This window comes from Poecilia reticulata, chromosome 1, assembly GCF_904066995.2.
Source record: "Poecilia reticulata chromosome 1, P_reticulata-male-v2, whole genome shotgun sequence".
NCBI classification, from domain to species: Eukaryota; Metazoa; Chordata; class Actinopteri; order Cyprinodontiformes; family Poeciliidae; genus Poecilia; species Poecilia reticulata.
This window is the reverse complement of record NC_088830.1, coordinates 3,925,727-3,948,067: the sequence shown is the minus strand read 5'-3', so window position 1 is coordinate 3,948,067 and position 22,341 is coordinate 3,925,727.

The following is a 22,341-nucleotide window of genomic DNA, read 5'->3' as shown; positions in this document are numbered from 1 at the left end:
ATGGTGAGACTGGTTTTCAGGAGATGGGTTGTCTCCATAGTTCCAGTCGAAAAAACCCGTAATGTGCAGCACACCAAGTCATTTTGGATAATTTCCTCCCACCACATGTGCAGGAACAGGCTACCGACGGCCTCTTGCTATACCTGCATGACTGCAGCATCGGACAAAAAAAGATTCATAAAGACATGGATGAGAGAGTCTGGTGTGAAAGATATTGGCAGGCCTGCACAGAGTCTTCCTAAAATAATGGCCTAAATCACTTTTTTCCCCAAAATAATCTTTTACCTAAATAATCTTTTGGCAGCAAAAGAGGTGGTGATTTTTTTGTTTCTTTTGCTAAAATCACTATTGGCAAAAAATGACACAGGCCACTATTTGAGGATGAGATAAAGCCCTTTGGATTTAGAATGGCTTTTTATTAAGACTCATGGGAAAGGCAAACAAGTGATAATATAGCATATGTAGATTCATGTTTTACAAAACTAGTTTTTTTAAGATATGAAGTATATTTATCATGTCTATTTTTCTTTTACTTCAAAACACAAGCCACCAAAATTTGTCACATTTTTACCTGCAGTGTAAATTAAACCACAAATACAAATAAAAATACCTTTAGTTCTGCTATCATGACCTATATAATTCAATGCACATATTTGTACAGTGTGACATGGATAGAAGTAAAATGCATGTGTGCGCCGACAGGGAAGAGTTTTGACCTGCTCTGTTCCACAGCGTCTGAAACTCAGCCAGCTTCCTGCTGAAGGTGCATCAAGTCAAGGTCACTCACTTGAACCCCGGCACGTCCACTCATTTATCCGGTTAAGGTCTGCTGTTGCTCAGTTATTGGGGCACAGAATCCCATCACCTACACTGGCAGCTCCACCCTGTGTAATTTTGTTCAATTTGAACTGGTATTTGCTGGAATGTCCTGTAAAATGTGTTAAATCGAAGGATGTTACAGTTTTATTAGAGGCGGTGGGAACCTGGAGAACCGACAGATTGGACGGATGTTGCCCGGCAATGGTGTTCTGTGGAAAACGTTCATTTACCATCTTCTGCTGAAGGAAATAAATTTCTGTCATTTCTGTCTCTCACACTGTCTCTAGTTTATTTCTACATCATTAAATACTGACAAAACTTGATAAATTATGTATTGTATGTTATACTATGCTTTCGTCATAGTATAACATATGACGAACATATGACGAAAGCATATATATATATATATATATATATATATATATATATATATATATATATATATATATATATATATATATATATATATATATATAGACCACATAATGCTTTACACCAGGGGTGTCAAACTCTGTTTCATTTTGATCCACATCAACATCATAAACGTTGTCAAACAGCCAGTTGTTCCTGAATATATTGATAAAACCCATTGACAAACTGATCAAACATTAGTAACTATCTGTCTCTGTATTCATTAAGTTCTTGTTAAAATTAAATAATATTGAACATCTTTTAACACTGATCAGTCCGTGCAGCATTTTGCGATTGTTTTTGGGATTTTATTTCAATCAAAATCACAGATTTTGTGTCTCTAATTTTTGAAATATTAGCAATTTTGAGATATCTGCGCTTATATATAACTGCAAATGAGACTTTTTGTAACTTGCCACATAAATCGCAGATGCGAAGTGAGACACACTGCCACCTGCAGTTGGGAGTTAGCGTCTTAGACCCAATATTTTTGACCATTTTTGCAGAGAATTTACAATAAACTCGTGAAAAAATGTGAGGGTCTGTTGACTTTGAGTGAATTTCCACAAAAAGCTGAAAGAACTGATTGATGTAATTTCATGGTATCAGGTACAAAATTGCTTTGATTTCATAAAATAAAATTTGAGCACAGAACTGTGATCTTGAAGGTTATAGTTACGCCCCCCTGTGGAGTCTAGAGGGGCCACATAAAAAGCTGTGACGGGCCTGATTTGGCCCCCGGGCCATGAGTTTGACGCAAATGCTAAGCCTAATGTAATCTGTTGCAGGAAGGAATGACCACAACTCTTTCATAAGACTGAAATTCTAGTAATATTCAGGAAGACACAGTTATTATTGCCTCAAGTTGAGTCAAGAGCCAAGGAGAAAAATAAGATTTAAAAACAGAAAGTGAATTCCAAAGTTTAAGGGCAGCAACTGAAAACGCTCGATCACCTCAGCCTCCAGTTTGATTTAGTTACATTCTAAATCAAACTGCTTTTCCATATCACAACTTTGTGTTAAAAACAGGAAGTCCTTCTGTTACTTTTTTTTCCAATTCCAGGATTCCTCATTAGATCGTAGAGAAATGTGCGTCAGACTTGTTTTGGTAAGAGCAGAATATCAAATCCTGTGGGCAGAGGTGAGGAAGAAGTTAGAAAAGTTTGGCAGAGTATTTTAACTTTTATATTTTTTCTCCTGCCTACTTTTAAGTCTTCAGCAGCTTTGAGCTGGAGTGATAGGCCGTTCACAGAATACCAGTTTGAATTTGTTTATGCACGCCATGTGCATGTTTCACTGCGTTTGTGTAACGAGTCAATTAAAACAGAGTGATAACGAGCTTTGCTGGCTGGTAGAGATAAGCTCACACACGACTTCCCTCATACACTCATTTATTAGTTTTCTCTGATTTCTTTGAGCTTCTACCAGCCTGCCTTCTCCCATCCGACCTCTGAAAGATCTGAAAGTGATAGCAGGGCCATCAGAGCGATCGCCGCTTCTCGCTGCATCGGGCTGCATTATTAAAAAAATCTACCAGTATTTATAGTGGACTGCCTTCATACTTACGAGCACTCAGTCCTGCTAATGATGGGTGTGATTTTGCTAACAGAATCACTGCGGGGAGTAAATCAGAACATTAGCATCCAGAAAAAAACACGGACAGTTTTCTGCATATTTACAGCACATAGCTTTTAAGTTCCTTAATATTTATCTTTCTGTTTTCAAAAGTGATGGGACTTAAGGATCTTTAAAGGGAACCAAAACGTCAAGATACTTTAACTTCAAAGAGCTGCCCAAATGATTCCATTTTGACAAATATACATTTTTTAAGAACAAGCAATGTTATCTTTAACATGGTTTTATTTTAAATATTTTTGTGGGTGAAGTTCACAAAAAAGTTGAATTATCTGTATTAAATAACTGCAGTACATTCTCACAGAAAAAAAACAACTAATATGTTCATAAAATTTCTAAATTCAAACATTAAAACCCTTGTAGGTATAGATCCACAGCTCATTTGGAAGAATCTGTTGGCATTCAGTGTATTCCATACAAACTCCCCTTCCAGGATTACAACACTAACCACAGGCAGAGCTGGACTGCATGTTGGCCACTTGCACTCTTAATCTAATCTGACTGAGTTTGGGTAATTTTGCAAAAGAAGAAAAGCCAAAAATGTTGATATTTACACATGGAAACCTGGTGGTGACATATTCCAAATAACAAAACCCAAAGCAGGGGATGAATACAAATACAGCCACACTTTTCAGGTCATTTGCAACAATAAATTTGAAAAATGTACAATCATTGTTACATTTCACAATTATTTCACAATTACAACTGCAATAGAAGTACTTGTTTTAGGGTAGTATTGACACATCTAGCCCCTAAAAACTCTAACAATCCTTAAATATTTTCCTCTCTGTTACAAATCTTCATATAACAGACAATTCTATTCATGTTAAAAAGATTTTAATTTTAATTTGCAACCCTTTTTGTCCACTTTTAGATAGTCAAGAGAAGTCAACACGTTAACATTCTCACCTTTAATGAAACATGTACAACTCCATAGCAAATAAATAACTGTATTGTTATATAAGATGTTTTATAAAGTTGACAGTGGGAGCAGCAGAATGACAATCAAATACTCAATTACCGTAAGCTTCCTAATGGCTGAATGCCACACTTAATATCAATATGTTAATGAGGTGTTTCAGGGCCAGTCATGTGTGCAGGCTCACTGGATCACTGGATCGCAGGCTGACAGCTGAGTGATGTTATGGTGATTTGGGCTCTGACCTTTAAATCGGGCAACAAATGAGTCGGAACTGAAAGTTCTGAGCTCAGCTGCCCCTGTAACTGGATGTCACTGGAAACAGAAAGAAAACAAAGTCATTAACCGCTACATACACCACACAAAAAACACATGTATGTTTTACAATGTAGTGTTTTGAAAACATGACTGCTCCACATGCAATTCAGATTATCTTTATGGAGCTACCGGAGCATACACTGCAGTGAAGAAGAATTCAACCCTTAAAGAGAATCCTAATTGTTTTACTGTTTAGGAACAACTACATGTTCACATCATCAAACACATTTCAATGTTAAAAACATAACATGAGTAAACTTAAGGTTAGTGACTGCAGAACAACCTCGGACCATCATGCATCAGGTTAACAGTCTGCATGGCAGCATTTATGTTAACGGGGCAGTATTGTGTTAAATCAACTTTTTTGAGCTTTACATCATCTTATAATGTTATTCTTTCATCATAATAACTATTTGAGTGTTTTTCATTCAGCCATTCAGCTGTTCAAAACACCTGGATGGACGTAGCCCCACCTTCAAGACGCAGCTCCTCCTCAGAGCTGCAATTTCCAAGCTCCCGAGTTTCTGCTTCACAGAGCAGCCCTCCAACCCCTCAGCTCCTCCAGACTAGCCAGAAGCCATTAGCAAACACCTACTGGAACTGTACATCTTCTGAGCTCATCATAGCAGCTGTTTCTGAGTGAAACCCTGAACAATCTTGTTACAGGGTAAATAAAGGAGCCATGCTTTGGTGACTTCCTGAAGGCAGAGCTTCAGAAAGAGCAGGAGTTTTTAAAGAGATAGAGGCCCAATTTCGTGGTGTTGAAAATCAAAGTCAAATTTCTTTTAAGTCATATTTGATACATAGAATACTCTTTTATAACTGAAGATAACAGTTGTTATAAAATGCCCCTTTGTGCCTCAAAGATACATAATACTTGCTCTTTAAATGACAATTTTCTCCAATACTGACCAAATGTATGTAAACTATCTATGTATTTGATGGAAGTTGTAAGCTTCTGGTATTTTAGCAAATAGAAATAATGCTGCAATTCTACCTAACCTACAACAAGAGAAGTTTGGTCTGATTTAACTTCACATAGTGACCAAAATATGTTTATATGTCTTTTTATTTGGCGTACGTAAATATCTGGTTTTGGCTTCGTATGGACGCTGACGTAGATCTCCAGCGAAGGTGTCTGAAGTTCTGGAGGGGTTTGAAATGAAGTCCCATGTGGTTTTATTCCTTCCACTGGTCTGTAAACACGAACACCACCGCAAGACGTCTGACAAACACAAATGAACAGCAGGATGCTCAAGCCTTCGTGGATGTAGTGCAGGCAGCAATCTGTTCAGTTGTTGCTCAGGAGCAATTGTGGCAATCAGAGATGGGAGGACACATGGGAGGAAGGTATTAGAAAATAAAGCTACCAGAAAGATCCAGCAGCGTCCACAGAGCTATGAGAGCTGTGAGACTTTGGTCGTCCAAATGTTTTGTTTTGTTCCAAGAATTTCAACGATGAAGACGAATATTCAGCAACACATTCTGAGCTACATTTGAGGTCTTCTGCTAAATCTGCATGTCTGTCAGGATAAACTGATATTAACTCGTATATCTGCAAGCAGTGGAGTTCATTTGAATATCTGTGGTTTTTTTAGTATATCTAACAGAGAAAAAATTACACGTAGCATTAGACTTTGTTGTATTTATTTTATTAAACACTCCACTTGGGGTATTAAACTTTTAATTATAAAATGAAAAATAATTGCTGTTAGTTACAAACCACACAGGACTAAACATAATAATAAATGGAATCATGGGCCCTTGAGCTGAGCTTGAAGGAAACAATGCAGTCAGAGTCTGTACGTTTAGAAGTGACCTGATTGTTTAGGTTTAATCACATCCCTGATCCATCCCAGCTTTATCCATGCTTGTGTTAAGTCTTGCCTACTTTCATTTAGAAAAAAGAGATTGTCAGCACCCAGTCCTGAACACCTTCTTTAACCACATTGCTTTACGCAAATACAATTTCTTCTATTTCTGAAGGCTGCAGTCTGCAGCTAACATCGTTGAAAATAGTTGTGTTTCTATTACATGAACTTATCTCTTCCCAAAAATCTGTATGAAATATTTTCTCCAAGTTAAAAAAAGCAACAACAAAAGAGAACATTTCATTGGTATTCAACAATTCCCTTAAGGTCTTGATGTATTCATGAGGTCCGCCGTAGATAAGAATTCACTTCTTTGTAAGACTATTTAATAGGTGAAAGAGGAAAGAAATAACATTTTAAAGAACAAAGAAAGAGACTTTATTTTTCACCCTGCTGCATTTTGACAACCTTTCCCAAGTGTTTGGCTGATAATACACCATGTTGTCTTAGTAGGTCAAATACTTAAAAAGAAGGTTAACTCACAGGATATCCTTGAGGGCAAAATATTTTAAAAAAACATTCATGTTAAAACAGCAAAGAGCAAGGAGGAGAAACCTGGTTGATCATAATTTCATTTATGAAGTCCATATTTTTCATGGAGCCTTTCAGTTCCCATATTCTTAAAATACCCATCTATCCATTTTCTTTCACCCTTGTCCCTCAGTGGGGTCAGGAGGGTTGCTGGTGCCCATCTCCAGCTAACGTTCCGGGCGAGGGGCGGGGTTCACCCTGGACAGGTTGCCAGTCTGTTGCAGGGCAACACAGAGACAGACAGGACACACAACCATGCACACACACAAACACTCACACCTAGGGGCAATTTGGAGAGGCCAATTAACCTGACATGTTTTTGGACTGTGGGAGGAAACTGGGGTACCCGGAGAAAACCCACGCATGCAGAACATGCAAACTCCATGCAGAAAGACCCCAGGCTGGGAATCGAACCCAGAACCTTCGTGCTGCAAGGCAACAGCTCTACCAACTGCGCCACTGTGCAGCCCATTCTTAAAATACTATTTTACCTAACACTATGTAAAATAGCGTTTTGCTATAAATGCATTATGTAAATTCCTTCATCAAAAACATACCTGGAATGTTGCTGTGATTCTTCCATGCATGTTTGAGAAATCCTTTAATCTCCTGTGGCAACCGTCCATCTTTGAGACGCAAGAGCTGAACTTTCATAGACAGGCCCAATTTCAAGGCGTTAAATTCCGAAGTCAATTTTTGATTTATTTTTTATTAATTTCTTTGATTTATATAACATTTTCATAACATCTGAAGAGAATCAAATAGATGGAATGTAATATATTTTACCAAGTTACTTCATCCAAGTTATAATACAAATATAACCATAAGCGATAACATTTATCTACAAACTGTATATAAAATGCACATGCAAATATGTTAATCTATAAATAATCTATAAATGAGTGCAGAGAAAAATAGATTTAAGTTACTCAGAGTTGCCCATTGTAAAGTCTTATGGCTACAGGCAGGTATAATACCGTGTTTCCCCAAAAGTAAGACAGTGTCTTACTTTCTTTTTATCCCCAAAAGCCCCACTATGTCTTACTTTCGGGGTATGTCTTATATTGGGAAAAAATTGTAGAATTTTTTGTTTTAACCATAAAATTAACAAAACACGGTAGTAGCTTCATTGTGTTACAAAATGGCACTGGGTGCCTAGAAAATACATAGTGCTGCCCTTTAGTTAAAAAATGTTACATGTTTAAGGAGACAAGGCAGGTTTAAAGGGCAAATGAGAAAATATGAAAGCAATTTTTTGTTGTTTAAGTGGTGTAAGATGACCTCATGCCATAGGAAAGTAATGCAACACCATCACCGTATGTCATATTCAACTGTGTAACTTCATACTATTTGAAAATCAAAGTAAGCTGTGCTGTCACCACAGATTTTTGGGACGTCCAAAACTCCAGCTGCAGCTCCGACAAACAAAATGATCAAACGAGATAATGACATCACAGCAAAAAGCAGCATAACCCGTCATGACGCAGCAAACAGCATCTCACTTCCTTCATCCACATACACATGCACACTATTCAGAACAGAAGCACTTCAAAGGCAACACTTACATTTCAAACATGTGACAGGACTTAATGTTTCACAAACCTGCCTTTAGTTCTGGGGCAAAGAACCAAGTGATTTTTCATAATAAAACCTCAAGGGAACAGTAAGGCATGACACAGTGGGTTAGGGTTAGGCTCAGGGGGTAGGAGTTAGTCCTCTAAGTTGTTGGTTCAAACCCACTATGGGTTTGATGAGAGAATAACATTATAACATCATGTTAAACTCAAAAAGTCTATTTTGCATAATACTGTCCCTTCAAGGAGTTCAAACTTTCTTTTTTTTGTTCTTTTTACTTTGAAGAAGTATTGGACTGAAACTCTGTCTTGCTTAGTCTCAAATGTCTCAACAACAAAAATGTGCAAAAGAATAGTTGATAAAATAAAATAATAAAAAATTCTAGAAAGATCTGCAACTGTCCAGAAAAAGTCCAAACCCAAACCAGACTAGAATGCTGTGGTGGAAATGTGAGAGAGCTGTGGAAAAACGGATTCCCACAAACCACCATGAAATAAAGAAATGTTTCACAGAAGTGAGCCAAAAGTCACTCAGAAACCGACGAGGTATGACAGGCTGATCACTTGGAATTACTTTTGTCAATAGTGGTTAATAAAGATATCAACTGATTGAAACAATGTTACTGCATAATAGATGGATGTTTTGTGCATATTTTTTTTCCAGGTGTGCCCAATTTGGATCTAAAACCTGAGAAATCTCTGAAAAACACACAAGGTGCCTTTTGTCCAGATTTTGCCTGTTTGATTTTATGTTTATTTTGGACACAATGGTGGTAAAAATGATAGATTACATTATGTTGCACCACCTTAAATTGTCAACCACAGAGTTACAACCTAATCTAGTTTTTCACAAACACTCCCACAAATCAGTAACTCAAAATTATTGTGTTTAATTTATTCAGGTGTTATATTCAAAGATGAATGACTCGAACAGACTTTTGAACTTTTTGAAGTCTGTACAAACTTTGCAGAGCATCCTGCACAGGAGGTTATGTGTCCTACTCAAAACCCGTTGTGCACTCTTGGAGAGAGCAGCAAGTTTTCATTGAGGTCAACTCTATTTTGAGAGTAGACAGCCAGACTCCTGGATCCGCGAAGAAAACGGCAGACTGACACCGAGGAGACGACTGAGGGAAGCCTGGTAAACTGAAACCAACCAGCAGTGGAAGTCACAACACACACAGACATGCATGCGTGTGTTTTGGTGTGGAAGGCTGCGTGTGCACAACCCACGTTCTAAATTCAAATTTTCCATCTTTGAAAGGAATGTAGCAGATGTGTTTTTTTTTTATTTTATTATTTTGTTCCCGGACCAAAGGGGTGGCACAATGCCTTTATTTCAGTATGGAATAAATATATTTTCCTTTTAGAAAATAAACTATTAACAATCATGAAAATGTGTCTGAATACTGAGGGCCTGAAAAGAACAATGTACAAATTACTTCTAATGTTTTTATTTATTGCAACAATGGAAACAATTGAAATTACCTTAGAATTTATTGAACAATTGCGAGACTTGAAAGACTTTGTTGTTACAACTACATGATTACATTTGGTTTGTCAACAGTATCAGATAATACTTGAGAACAAAATACACTCTAAACAAAGGAAGACATTAAAAGTATGTTGGTGGATCTCAGTCACAACGTAAGTAAAGCAGGAGTGAATGAAACAGTCTTTAGATCATTAAGATGTAAGCAGAGTGCGTCAGCTGGTAAAAGATTTAAAGGAAAATCCTTTTGTCTGCTTGTTTCGTCTGGTTTGCTTTCACATTGTGCTTTCTGCAAGTGGACATGTATGTAGGTTTTTTTTGTTTTATGGGCTACTGGATATACAAAATTTCCCTAATAGTAGTGGTAGTAGCATTAGCGACACTGAACGTTTTTACCATAATGCCTAGCAACAGTGTGGCTTGTGAAGTCCAAACAGAAATATTCCTTGGTTCAGACTGATGCCGTTCTGTATTCACACCAGAAGCGAACCACACCAGGGTGTGTTTGGGAGCGGACCGACATGCACTTTTTAAGGTAGTTTTTCTGTCCGCTTTGGGGTTTAGTTGACTGTATTCACACCTGCACAGGACATCCGGACAAACCCCAGACACAAAGTTTGTTTAATGTTAATGTGTCAGGTGTGGATACACCTCAAGACAATTAAATGTCCCTATAAAGTCCAAATTTTGACAATTTTTTTTTTTTGTCAGCCATTGACACAATCATGATGATGAAGACAACTTTGTAATCTGAGGGAATGAACCAAAAGGCTAGTAAACTATTGTGAGAAGCTTGTGGACGGATATCCAGAACCAGCTTAAACCTTAAAAGGACCAATTACCAGGGAAAGGAGTGTAAAGAAAATAAATGTAAAAACATATCCCATTATTCTGCCATTTTTCAAATAAAAAATAAAAAGACGTAATCCCTCATTTATGTGAAGTATATCTGGCATTCTATATGCAGAAGATGAAAAATATTGACGGCTGTTCACAACATGCGGTTTGGACTCATGTACGTCAGTATGGCAACAGTATTTGAAACTTTTGACAGTAGCTTATAAAAATCCTTTCAAATTTGTATATTTGATTTGCTTGAGTAGATGCTTAATTTGTTTTGACAGAATCAGTGCTGCTGACGTGCGGTGTAAGGTGCTGAAGGATCAGAGGCTCACAGCAGAGATGCAGGAGGTGAAATCTGGGTTTCCTGCTTCATGTGCTGTGAATTTCAATTGGTCTCTGATAAATGCAGGGCCACAAATGCTCTCAGTGGGGTGCAACATGCCATTTCAGATCTATGGGCGATGATTGATATAATTAGAAGTAATGGACCGTCCAGCAATTAGCATGCTGAGTGCAGTATTATCAGGCCTAATGCACAAGTTAAAACCATATTCCTCATATTATGGGATAAAAAAATAAAAAAATTCAAAGAAGCTGTGTGGCGTCACGCAGTAAGAAGAAGAATAGAATAGAAATATAATATATTGTCTCACAATGGGGAAATCTCTGTGCAACAGCAGCAAAGTGACCTGCAATCCCAGCAAATAGACTCACACAGGGATAGTATATAAGATGTATTAAAAAACAGAACAAAGAATAAAATATACAGTAAAGCCATTTCAACATAAAATCATGTAGTTATCTAAAAAAAGAAAAAATATACTCCAGTCTAAAGGCATGTGCAACCTATTAAAAATGCACAGTAGCAGTAGCAACAATTAGTGAAAATAACTGTGAAACAGTAAAGTTGTTCAGTTTCCAGAATGTCATGGAACACTTATTGGTTCTACAGCCTGACGACAGCTGGGATGGAGGATCTGAGGTAACGCTGCTTTGTGCACCAAGGATGCAGAAGACTGTCACTGAAGGAGCTCTGCAGCTGCAGTTCAGCAACAGCTTCACGCAAAGGTGGTTTATGGCGACACTGTCCAACATTTTAACTAAAGTCCTGCATAACTCTGAAATAGAAACCACAAATCAATTAGATTAGCAAGTTTTTAAGAATTTTTTTTGCCTTGTAATCTCTTTCATTTAATCACCAGACTGTGTAACCTCATGTAGATACTTACTAAAGAAAATATTTAGGAATAGTAGCAACGCCTCAGCTCTGGAATATATTGGTGACTAATCAGAAGTAGCGTTCTCTTCCATGTAGACTGAGAGAGAAACAGACGCTGTTATTTACTCAGTTTTGCAAAGAATGAATGGCAAAGGGCCAACAACCCGCTGAAGGAGGTTCTGTGTGAATCTTCCAGTCAGTAATGATCTGAGGGGCCTGCATCTAGTCCAAAATCATCCACCAGAAATCCTTTTGCACTTCATGCTTCCTTCTGTAAAGACACTTTTCCACTGGCAAGTTACCTGTTAATGTGTCGAATTCAGGCAGTGAGCTTTTCCACTATAACCTCTGTCCCTCACTGTTGTGGTCAACTGTCCACTGATGTTTGCAGTGATACTCAGCAATGAAAAACCTCAAGGTTCTGGTTCTGATGGACCAAAACAAACCCAAATATTTCACTTCTAGAAATGTCTTTGCTGGCCCAAATAAGATAAAGGCTCAGATCAGATGATTATTTTGCTGTACATATAACTATAATTATTTATATGATGTTTATTGTTAATTTTTAAAAATTTGATTTGATAATGAAGGTCCATCTGAAAATATTGTATGAGTTTATGGGGTAGAACTTCAAAAGTTTTTTACTTCTTCCTACTCCTTTTCAAGCATACTACGATTATTGTGGTACAAAAATATGTGTATTTTGCGTTATTTGTTCATGTGTGTGATTTTATGCTACTCTCATGTTCAAAATAAATAAATAAATGACATTCTGGCACTTTATTGTTTTAAATGTGCAACCTTTTGGTTTTAGGTAATCCAGTCAAAAGATGTGAACAAATAGCTAAGCATGAACTTTGTATTTTTTTTTTCTCTTTTTTTTAAAGTCATAATTGCTCCTCCATATTGAGGCATGTCAACAGTCCACAGCTAAACTATAACATTGTTTGGAGTTTGTTGTGAAGTAATCACGAACCAACCAATGAATTCGTTCAGCTGTCAACCAAATCACTTCTGAGCCGTACCTGGTCCGGTGCGGTTAGTTCTACCCCTGAAGTAGGTATGAAAACCTGAGGACAGCCGAGCCGAGCTGCAGCGGGTCTGCTGGTGGAAAATGAATCTGGCCGGGCCAGACCAGGACGAAGCACTTAGAGGTTCAGTGGAACATATCTGTAACTGTTAAATCATACTGATACAACAATTAATATGTGACAACTCAGATAAAACAAAACTTGAATATTTAGGTCAGCTTTCTGAATTAAACACCAAAAGAACATTAGAACCACAGAGAAACATGGTGGAGGCTCAGAGGCTCAGAGGCTCAGCGTCGTGCCTTGGGGTTACTGTTCTTTCCACTGAAATAGATTTTTTGTCGAGTTGGATGAAATTATCTACAGTCTAAAATATCAGATAAAAAAAACACAGCTGATAAAAAAAAAACTTGGAGAGTCTGCTAGAAAGATGAAAATGGAGAAGAATTTTATTCTTCAGCAACACAGTGGCTCAAAAATATACATCAAAAGCAAGAAAATAAAGACTTTATGAAGAGAAAAAAAATGTTTTCATAATTGCCTTGCAGAGCCCAGAACTAATCAGTTCAGTTCAGATGTCAGACTGCATTTTAACCAGGTGTGAAGGGTTCAGAACCAGTGTCACTGATTCTAAACCCAGTTTGGTTTGACAGACATGTTCATATTTGTTAGGTCATCCAGAGGTCATCAGGTTCCACATCAGATGCTTCAATCATTAGATGTAAAGGAAGGCAGGTTTAGAATACCTGTTTATTTTATATAAACAATATTAACTCATTATGTAAATTTGGGATCGACTATTGGGATCAGTTCATTTTTGGGTTGGAATTTGCTGGAAGCCTAATGACCCGTTTAGCATTTTGAATCTTCATTTCTATGCACAAGATTTATCCAAACAGACTTTGCACTGGGTACTTATCCTTGAAGCTTTAAATCTTTGTGAAAAGTAATTTAATATTTATGCTAAACTTATTTTTATTCAGTTAGTATAATTATTTGTGAAGCAGGTATTGAACTTATATTTATCTTAGTTGCACCAACATTAATGAATGAATTTATTTTATTAGCCAAAAACATTCCATGTTAAACTCAAGTCATAATGAACATGATTGCTTCGAGTTGTCACAATAACGTGAAAAGTTGCTAAGATTACACATTATCTCTGGGACATATGAGACATCTTTGACATTTGAATATTAATTCTATTCATCACGGCTTACAGTTGCTTCCAAATACAAAGGCTGGTGTGACAGTCTTCGTCTATTTCCAGCCATGATACATTACCGTTCCTTTTGTTACATAATGAAGACATAAAATGCTGTCAGGTATAACTGATGTGACATTTGACTAATGCTGTTCTCTCTATCTTCTGTAATCACAGAATTTCCCTCTCTGCACATTGATTTGCAGTTAGCTATTGAAGGCTTTGTCAGGGTCAATATGGCTTTTACTTGCCAATAGAACTCTCTAATGGTGCAAATGAAGAGGGAGCAATCAACCTTTCCACTGACCTGTGGAACGATTTAGTTTGCTGCATTGTCTTACTTCTCTATACTCGACATAAAAACTTCCAAGACGTACTTCAGTTTCTATTATTTTGCCGACCAATCGCTTTGTTTTCTATTAAATTTAGAACCATTGTTGTGTTGTTGACTGTACTGGATAATGTGTAGTTCACAAGAACAAACTACAGAGTGGTGGCTTGCCTCTGAATAGTCCTTCCTGTAATTGTTTTTCACCACAAAACAAACAGAAATGAAAGTAGGAATAAAAGTGAAGATATACCTCACACCAACCGAACAGTAGCTGTAGATGGAGGATGATAAGGAAACTAAAAAAGAAAAACTGAAGCTACAACACCAAACAATAGTAGATATATAATTAAATTTCCTCATTAATTTTAAATAAATGTCCTAAAAACTACTCTTAACTAAAAAAAAAGACATAATAATCATACCTTTAAAGGAGGTATGGTTACCTCCTTTAAAGGTATCTGTGATTGAACAAATGTAAACTCTATAGCCTATTAATTTTTAACAAGTTGGATAGCCCATATATTTTGTCAATTAATGGCCATAGTGGTGTATATCTTTGGAAAAAAACATATTTGAGAAGGTTAAAGTTACTGTTTTCCAACAGGACATTTACACTTGATTGACTTTGCATATTTTTGCAAAAGAGATTAAATTCAAAAGTTTAGACAAGCTCTGTCCTCCCCTATAAGAGCCACACTTTGTGTTTCACTCTAGCTGTGTTTCCATTACCTGTAAAAATGAACAAATGGAAATTACAAAAATAAATTTGCTTAATGAAAAAAATACCCATTTAAAAAAAATCATGTTTTTCAATCAAATGTTTTTGAGCTAGGATGAGGTGGTTTTTTTATTGGCAGTATTAAAACACATGTATTTCTCAAAATGCAGTGGAAACACTGCATATTGCGAAATGCAAAATGCAGTGTTCCCACTGCATTTTGTGACTCGTGTTTTTTGCATCACATGAGTCACAAGATCAACAGCCATGAAAAGTTGTCATTCGTTCCATCATGTTGAATCCATAGCTCTTCTATAAAATCGGCAACTACAATTTCCCCATAATAAGTAGCCGCTGCCAACTAGGCGGGGCTTGTCACTCCAACAAATGAGTAAGACGCTGATATCTCCTCTAATTGGCTGATCGATGATGAATGCTAGCACAATGGCATATGTTTCATGCAGCTGTTAAATCCATTGCTCCCATGATTTTTTATGACTCATCACATGATCATGTGAGGATGTGAAATTGTGTGTTTGTTTTCTACATTATTTAGTTCCTTTGTCATCTTATCTACGCCCTGATTGATCCAACCTTTGTCTTCGTGTCCCTGTCGGGTCCTAGTCGTATGTCAGATGTCGCACTTCCTGTCATTAGTTCCTGTTTCTGCCTGTTCCATTCGTGTATTTGCTATCAGTTGCTTGGACATTGTACTCAGTTGGATTTCATTAAAACCATCATTTACATCACAACCTGGGTTCACCGCGCCTCCATCTTCACCAACATATACCATTTCATGACAGATTAAGCTTATTCATGTATGATTTTAATTTAATTTCTTATTTAATGGAAACTATTGCCAAGGTGTTTTTTTTTTTTTACATTAGCAGAATACAGACAAAGAATGGCACATATTTGTAATGGACATCAAGAGGAGTTATTTTAACATGGTAACAAAATAAATGGCACCATGTTACTTTGAAATTGAAACATGGGACAGGTGGGTATTGTAAAAGCAAAAGATTCATACAGGTCATTATGAGAGATGAATGCAGCAGAATAAAATACATGCTCTGCTGACAAAATAATAAAGCATGGCCTGTGACAAAACACAGATAAATTAGAAGGTTGTTTGTAATAAAACCAAGACCGAGGAGGCTGTTGGAGGTCAAACGGCCTCTCCTCCTGTGGAGGAACTAGAGAGGACAAGTGAAGACAGTTGATTAAATGGACATATAAGACATTTAAAAAGTTCAACATCTACATAATGGATTCACTAAGCATGCAGTATCAACGGCAGCTGTTCAATTCAAGAAGATAAGGCAATGACTCATAGATGTTACAGAGGAAAAGAAAACATGTATTTAGTGTACGGCTGCTGTGTGTTGCTCAAATAAACAAAGAGTTGTGCCCAAAACTGCCTGAACTGCTTCACATCCGATCTATCATGGCTCAACTGGTTTCAAATGGAGAGATTTGATGGTTGACTGACCTTTTGCCCTGTCTTTCAACACATCTCCTCCTGTTCTGAATCATCTGAGCAGCATTTTGCACTCTTCTGTAGCTGAACCAAAGAAAAAGCTAGCAAAATAGCCAAATTCCTGCAGCCTAAACTATTAACTGAAGCTGCTTTTAATGTTAAGAATAGTACTAAATAAGTTTAGCTAGTCTACTGAACCCTTAAAACACCAAGTTCTCTTAGGTAGTACTCAAAAAGGACCTGAAAATCATTGTGTCTGCTCAGAAATACTCCTATTGCGACCATGGCAATGAGATGTCCAAGTTTGGCATGAAGGCGAGCAAGTTTGGAGGCACATTAGAAGTTCGTATGATGGTGCAGCTCCCCCCTGTGTGTCCAACATGAGTAAACTGCTAAAGCCCCAGCAAATGACCCACAGCAGGGAGTAAACACACCCACAAAATGCAGAAAACATGAGGTGTGTGTGTGTGGTGGAGAGCCCTCTGGCAGCTCTTCACACTGACATATCCATAAAGGAATGATGGATGATGCACTGTGGAGTCTCTCTGCAGGCAGAGAAGCACACATGCTCAACTCAGTCCAGTCCAAATACTATACACACACATACACACACACTTCTAAAAAATATATCAGCTTTCACATTTTCTTACCAAAAGCTGCCCATGTTGCAAGAAACGTATTTTCAGCAAAAGACACAAGTTCATAATTATGACCATGACCCGTGACGAATGTGCCAAAAACACTCAAAGCACACGCAGAGTCAAAAATATCCTAATAGAAAATATTAGAGGAAAGAGATTTTGATTTATTTGCTTGAATGGGTAAAATACTTTGGCAAATGAAACCTCATTCCCCTCAAACAAAACATATCTAATCTTGTTTTTTGCAAGTAAATTGAAAAACAAAGCTAATGAATGAAATAAACATTTCTCAACTGAAGAGTACAGTTCCAAAGAAATGCCTGATTTGGCTGAAAATATACAAAAGCTTCTTCTGTGCATTATTGCAAAACCATAAACACAGTAACAAATAAAACAGGAAGATAATGAGGAAAAAACTATAACCGTATACATTAGGTATTAGTGCGTACCTCCATTTTTCGGTTAAAGGAAGCTTTGGTATTACTGAGAATAGAAACAAATGAAAAATCATGTATTTTTATATTATTTTAAACCAGAGATAGAGATGGGAACAAGCCCTCCACATGCATTCAAGTGGAAGGTATGTATGTATGTATGTATGTATGTATGTATGTATGTATGTATGTATGTATGTATGTATGTATGTATGTATGTATGTATGTATGTATGTATGTATGTATGTATGTATGGATGGATGGATGGATGGATGGATGGATGGATGGATGGATGGATGGATGGATGGATGGATGGATGGATGGATCAATTTTTCGACATCAGCAGAATATTGACAAAGTTTTGTGTACATTTGTAATGGATATGCAGCTAATGACATGCTGGAATCCAATAGAATATTTGTTAAAATTGGAGATCCACTAATCGGGATTTTAAGATCATCAAGGACAAAATCCTGACAGCGCTGACATTTTAAATTGGTTTTAACCTCTTAGATTAGTGGTTAGCATGGTGAGTTTAGCTACCGTCACTAAAACAGATTCAATGTGTATATATAATTCAACCTGGAAAGATTCACACACAGAGAAAGAAGCTATTGGAAAGTTTATTTGACAAATAATCCTTGGCACTCCAACAGAAGATGTGGCGCTGGTAACCGTCATCAGAGAGGATGAGCCACTGTGGATAAGGATTAGAGATGTCTTCCCCCCCGAGGGCAGAGGATGCCGGAGGACCAAAGTGGTGCTGAAGAAGTCAAGAGTTCAAGGTGGAGAAGGGGTGGAGAGGGACCAAAGCTCGACCGAGGAGCAAGTGTAGAGAGGAAGCGAAGCCTGGTGTTTGGAGGAGATGAGGAGAAGACCAGGGTCAATAGGAAGAGCCGGATGAGGTGATTAGATGGGCAACTGAGATGAAGAGTCTTCCGGTTTGAATTCTCACCTAGACTTCATTTGGGAATGTAGACCCAAACCGTAACTCTGAGATTTCCAAAAGGTTGCCAGCGTGTTGCATGACAGACTGAATTCACAACAAAATGAAAACTGTTTGGATTCCTGTTACCTGCTGAAATTCTTGCTCTCTTAAAGCTTACATAATTCCTAGACATGCATTGCAAAATACCTACTTACCATCTCCATTTTCTAAAAAGCAATTGTTAGTCTTCAGTCATTAATAATGTCCATGCTGAAGATTGTTGCTGCATTAATTGTTATAAGATTTTGAGTTTTTGAGTTTCAGTGATCAAGGTGATTTCTCAGTTCACCTACAGGAGGACTGAGAACTACTAGCTCTCCACTGTTACAGCTGCTACTTGTTAATATATAAGTTAAGACTGTGGCTATCTTAAAGTTTTATCACTAAAGAATTCTTGAAAGATTTTTCTTGCCATGAAGTTCCAGTTAATTTGCATAAAACATAACAGAATACTCACAGGATCCATTTCTTTGCATGTACAAATTAGGTGGCAAAAGTCCAAAACAACCTGAGGGTAGTGACCGCTCAACACTTACAGACATAATAATTAAACATATTCTTTTGAGCCTGGTTCACTGGTATTTTTCATCCAACTTTGAGAGAAGAGTCAACAGCTGCTTCAAAAAGCACAACTGACTTTGTTGGGACAGAGAATGTAGCGTTACAGAGAGAATGAACACATATGAGAAAATAATGGCTTATCCTCAACATTAACGCTCACTAATTACCTCTAGCAGAGCTCCGAAATGAACGAACATTTAAATGGTGTTAAAATAGGCTCTTTAAAAGTCACCTTTCATATTATGGAGGTGTAAATGTGTCTGATGGTTACCGCTCACTTTTAATCAGCAACTCAAGTAATACGCATCAGCACTTTCCATAGTTCACGTCTCTCCTTAATGAGTGACTTTTCTCCAACATTCAGGTTTTGTGGACAATTATTGCAGGAGCATATCTGATGACGACAAAAACTGTCATCACAGCTGAGTTTTGTTTACAGATTATCTGTTTTTAAGCAGTTTGAATCCTCATCCTGTCAGGATTCTCTAATCCTGACAGGATGAAAAATACTCCTAGCAGAGGGAGCGAGGAGAGCCATCAACCATTTTCTAAAACCTTCTTAGAAAATAAACATACAATAATCCTTGAAAATGCACAACATATGGACATGGCACAGAATACTTTAAAGTAAGAAGCACAATACTTCTTAACAGTGTACCTGAATGAACATAACTTTTAAGAATGACATATGGCTGAAGTTAATACAACGGTGTATTAGGACCATTGTAGATAAAAACATTTAGAGGGAGCACATAAAATACAATAAAAAAACATTTCTGAGTTTCAAAAGTCAAAAATCTCTGACTTTTGAAGCGTCCATGTTTTTCTAGAGAATTTCAGAGATTAATATCCAAGTTTCAAAGTTTTTTTGTAGCAAATCTTCAACTTTCAAACTCCATTTCTCAATTTCCATGTTTTTTTCCCCCAAAACGTTTTCTGAGATTAATCTTATATATATATATATATATATATATATATATATATATATATATATATATATATATATATATATATATATATATATATATATATATATATATATATATATATATATATGAGGTTTTTTTTTTGGCAGAAATGTATTCTTCCCTTTTTATTCTGTCTACAGTAGCCCTAATACACCATCATACATCATCAGTCATCTTTCTCCAGGAGCCACAATGAAAGATGTAAAAGGTAAAAAAAAATCTTATTGCATATGAAAGCCCTGTGACAGAGTGGCTAACAGTCCATGGACACAACTTCTAACCAGTTGACCCCAGGAGATGTTGGGCATCTTAATTTTAGTTAATGTTGTGATTTCATTCTTTTTTTCACTCAATTTGCTTTACATGAAAATGCAAAATAAAAACATTTGTTGAAATTTTCTATAAATATGCCCTGCCACATTTAAGCACAATAGAAACAGTAAGTTAGAAAATGTACCTGAACAAAGTGTGTACTTCAGTAAGTTAGAGTAAAACAAAAATATCTTATAGTTTCAACATTTAAATTTACAAGGCCTGATGATGATTTTTTTTATCTGTTTTTCCACATCAGTCTGTCTGCAAAATACATTTTAGCTAAAACCAGAACAACAAAACGCCTCCACAGTTTTCACATTTCTTTATGACATTTTGACACCTGCTCACTTAGAGCAAGCAGTTGTAGTGTAGATTAACATGATTTAATTCTAATCTTTAGGTTTGCAGCCTCATCCGCATGTGATTATGTTGCTAAGCGTGACCCCTGTGAGCAGGCTAAGTGGGTTATTGGTGTTACCGACTATTTCGGACTTAGTCCGCAGTTGTTCTGATCCAGTGACATATGGTTCACATATAAGCCAACCCTCCATGGAGCATACGTTTGCGGACGGGTGAAATCTGTTTTCACCTTGGGAAGTGCACAGTGATGTGGAAGCAAACAGAAGCCTGCTTGAATTTTCTGAGACTAAAAACTAACAAAATGTCTTACTTTTGTCCACACTAATCTAATTGATAAACATTTTTGCTTTATATTTAAAAAAACAAAAAAGACATTGAAAGCTGAAAGCCTTGTGTTTCAACACAGATTCAGTTTTAAGGAAAACCTGTCCAAGCGACTCAAGTGTTATTTCAGTCAACAGAATGAATCTTCAATCAAACTCCGCCCCCCGAAATCCCAAAATCAATATAGAACAAAATTACAGAATGTGGAAACAATGACATTTAGTAAGGCAATGATTATTCTCTGAGCAAATTAGCCAACTGTAATGATAAGTCGATTTTCACCCTTTGTCTTTTTCAGCAAAGTTCTTTGCTAATTAGACCCAAACGAGGCAAGTGAAGGTCAAGAACAAACAAAACAGGCTGGTAAAAATCCATCAACGATAACCTCAGCCAACCTCAATCTTTGTGTGGTTTAACAAATTGTTGTGTAGAGTTTATAATTAACACCTATGTCAAGATTTGTGTCAATAAACCAAATTAAACCACCGTAATCACCTTTTCTCTCTCCATTTAATCTGTATTCTGATAGCTTTCTGCGTGTCGCCATCAAATGTTAATGAATCACTGTTGTCAGGGTTTTTGCAGAATTGCTGATGACTACAGTACTATTGAATGCAATCAATTACTCCCAAAGCCTGTCAATACATTAATCAGCCTTTGGAAGACCTATTAGTACTGATCAGAGACCAGAGCCACGTCTGCAGCCCATTCAATCAGAGAGACGCCCCAAAACCGGCGGGGCCCTGCAGAGCTCATAATTTGTCTTTTTACGCCAAGCAGGATTTCATCAAGCCCCTATTGTTGTCAAGAGAGCTCAAAGAAATTCCACAATGTATTCCATTATTCAAAAGACATCTGCCAAGTTTATTCATTTTGAATAGTAAGTTGGATACTTGTATCAAATCTACTGTTAATCAACGTCTAAGAATAGGTTTTCATCGTCTTCGCTGAAGCTTTCACTTCATGAGCAAAGTCATTTAGTTCCAACGCCAAAGTTAACAGTAGTAATACACTTGAACTGTTGATGTCACCTGAACTAAAGTATTTTTAGTTAGACATAAAAGCCTCTCACTGACTGCGGTTTCATTACAAATGTGAGCAAATGTTTGTCTACATTCTGCTAATAGCAAAAATACACAGTTTTGTAATTGCAGTATTTCCATTAAATAAGAAATGAAATTAGCTTGTTCATGCAGTAAATAATTCAAAATCAAGGCAGTAACGGATGAAAACAGTTGCATGAGATGTATTCATATTTCATCCATGGTGCCAGCGCTCATCATCCATCAGCCGTCAGAGGAGACGTCAACGTTGGACTGTGGAGTGGCTGCGTATGCTGCGTTTTAGGGAAACT